Genomic DNA, 3,621 nt, shown 5'->3' with positions numbered 1-3,621 from the left:
GTCCCTGGAGGGGGGTGATCCTGGAAAGTGCCCCTTCTCTGTGGCCCCTTCCATCTTTCTGCTTCCTTACTGGGAAGTGGAGTGGAGCAGAGCCAGGCATCTTCACCATGCCCTTCTGCCACAGTGCTCTGCCTTATCTTGGACCCAAAGCAGTGTAGTCCATCCAGCATGGAATGAACCTCTGATACTGTGAGGTAAAATAAATATTTCCTGCTTTAAGTTATTTTTGTCAGGTATTCTGGTCACAGCAGTGAAAGGCTGAATTACATAATTATGATATTATTACCAACCCACTGTAATTCAACTAATCATAGTACATTGTAACTATGGACACAATAGGTAGGGCGTTTTCATTTTTAAAAGAGCATGTACTAACACCATGCAAGTGACATCTGAAAACAAAGGTCTGTTAGCTGATTCTCTAAAGGATATACTACCACGATGTGTCCAGGCTGCTCACATAATCCAGTTCCTAGATGGATCTTGCAAATGTCATTTGAGTCCAACTCATTCAAATTTCCTTGGTGCTTAATTAATTGGATTATTTTATTTTGTGGCATTTGAAAAAAAAAAAACAAAGAAAAAAACAGTGTACAGGGAAACCATCACACTTCCTGTACTACTTCAAGTCATAGCAGAGGTGAAGTTTGTATAGACCTTAGGTAATTTGTGAGTATGGTTCAGGTATTAATTAGCCACTGTATTTCCCAGGTAAAATTGACCAAGGAGTACATTCAGTGGTGTCTCTCCTGCTTTGAGTTTCCTCCTTCATCGTGCAGGTGCTAAACAGTGATTTCTCCTGGTTCTTCATGCTCTTGTGGTCCATCTCATCCATGTGAATACAAGAATGATCCAAAACACTAAAGAGGAGGATCAGTTCTTCAGTTCACATTGTTCAAACTTCAGTGTTCCCCATTCAGGATTTTTTTCTCTATTATTTAGATAGCATCAATTGAAATTTAATAATTTTGGTGACTTCTGTGCTTAATTGGAATTGATGCCAATGCATGTTATAGGGATATTCAACAAGGAGGGTCTCAGCTTTGCTTCATATCAGGATAACCTGTGGGAAATGAAATGCTTGCAATGCCCAGGTCCCACCCCAGAGCAATTAAATTAAAATTCTTCTGTGCAGAAGCCAGGGACTGGCAGTTTTTAACACTTCCCACAAGGATTCCCGTTGCAGCCAATATTGAGAACCACTGGTTTGGGGGCAGTGATTGTCCAGACTTTGTTCCATGAGGGTAGTGTACTCTGGCTTTTTAGTTATGGTGATGTCGGTTCTGTCAAACCTGCTAAATTATGTAGAAACATCTCCCTAGTAATCCAACTCCCTAAATGTATGTAGAATCGAATCGCCTCCCTAGTAATCAAGAAGATTTTCATCTGTCTTATTATTTCTTCTTTCTTGCACAGCAAATCCAGTGAAATAGCTCCATACTCGGGTCATAGAATTATTTAAATATGTCCTATTCTCCCATCTTACCAAATGATGCCTTAAAAATAAGAAAAACCACCTAAATCAGAAGTCTTCTAAGCAAGCAAACATGATGGAAATACTGCAAGGATCATATTCTTTAAAAGATCATACTTAAAACATAATGAAGATACTCAAGGATGTCGTCATAGAGAGCTCAGATAGTCTCTTCCTTCCTGTTTCTTGACTGATAGAAGACCAATTAATGGATTCACCTCATTCTTCATTTTTAGGAACAGTAGTCAATGGCTTTTTGCATTTGGAATTTGGTAACCTTTGAACTTTGAATTCACCCTCACTGTGAATATGTGTCAGCTGATATCCATTATCAAAGATATCTGTCATCTTTCTTCACTCTGATTTATTTTATTTATTTTATTTTATTTATTTATTTATTTATTTATTTATTTATTTATTTTATTTATTTTGAATAGAACCTAAATGGCAAAATCTGATCAATATTGTCAAGAAGAAAGAAAAGAAGACACAGCATCTTCAGAGCAACTCGGTGGAGACAGGAAGTAGCCGGTTGGAGTTATATGGGGAATGAGGAAACTCAGTGGTGGTCAAGTGAGCCCTGGACACAGAAGACGTGAGTCAATATGGCCTGTAAAACCCACAAAGATAGGACAGCAAAAGCACAAAGAAGCACTTCCCCACCAAGGGGAGAATTGCAGACCCTGAATCTCATGGTGTGACTGATCTCTACAGCCAAATTCCCCCAACAGACCATATATTTGCTTTTAGGAAATATGTTCCTGAGGAAAGAAAAATGTGCATTTTCACTACATAGGTTTCCACCAGGTAAAAATTATGTGTATCCCATTAAATATCTATTTAGAGTATAGAATGGGAAATGGGTCCTAATGGTCTTCCTGCTCTCATGCATGGTCTAAAAAAATTTTTTTGCCCACCAGACCCATAAAGAATGAGGTGTCAGAAAACAATCAAGCTTTTTTCTTTACTGTCCACAGGAAGAAATATGGGATGCTAAAGTGCATCTTTCCCAAGACAGACATGCTAAACTATGCACACTGACATTGAAGCCTACCACACAGAGGCAGAAAGTCATGTGACACTTCTCTTTGAGAAAGGACAACTAGAAAGACACTCTAGAGATAATTGAGGAAGAACTCAAAAATGAATAAATCACATCAGAGAAAGGAAATCATGTTTTCTACCCTACCTGAAATTTAAACCAAAAATAAATGGGCTTAATTTGATAATTGCCTATTTACTGACACAAACAATAGCAAGAAAGGGTGTTGCAGGTGACAACACCAATCTCTTGGCAGGGTATAAAAGGAGATGGGGGTCAGAGAGATTCCTAACCTTCAAAACCCACCTTCTTGGAAACACCCCGAGAACCTCCAGTCTCTGACACCATGTGCAACTCCTCTTGTGGCTCCTGCTGCTCTGGCCAGGGCTGTGGCTGCTGCCAGACCACCTGCTGCAGGACCACCTGCTGCCGCCCCAGCTGCTGTGGCTCCTGCTGTGGCGGATGCAGTGGCTGTGGCTCCAGTGGCTGTGGTTCCTGCTGCTGCCGCCCCACCTGCCTCCAGACCACCTGCTGCAGGACCACCTGCTGCCGCCCCAGCTGCTGTGGTTCCAGCTGCTGCAGCCCCTGCTGTGGTGGTTCCAGTGGCTGTGGAGGTTCCAGTGGCTGTGGCTCCTGCTGCTGTCGCCCCTGCTGCTGTGTCTCCACTTGCTGCCGCCCTTGCTGCTGCCGCCCCATCTGCTGCAGGACCACCTGCTGCTGTCCCAACTGCTGTGGGTCTTGCTAATACCGCCCAACATGCTGATAGGCTCTGTGCTGCTGGCTACCCCAGGTGCTGCTTGTCCAGCTTCTGAAGGACCTCCCACCTCATCACCAAAAGCTGCCAGAACACCTGCTACAGAACCCAGTGCTCACGTGCTGGGTCTTCAGCTGCTTCCATCCCACTATTTCCAGAACGCCTGCTGCTCCCCAAACTAGCTGTTCCTGCTGCTAAGCACTCTGACCTCAGCTCTCCTCTTCTTGTTCAACCCACATTCTCTATGGATTCCATCTATGAGCCAATATATGATGGAACAAAGGACATCTCAATTCCAACTGATTATATGAGAGAGTCTGGCCTCCAAATGTCCTGCCTCTTCTCCACTGG

This window comes from Urocitellus parryii, chromosome 7, assembly GCF_045843805.1.
Source record: "Urocitellus parryii isolate mUroPar1 chromosome 7, mUroPar1.hap1, whole genome shotgun sequence".
NCBI lineage: Eukaryota > Metazoa > Chordata > Mammalia > Rodentia > Sciuridae > Urocitellus > Urocitellus parryii.
Note: the sequence above shows the minus strand (reverse complement) of the source record.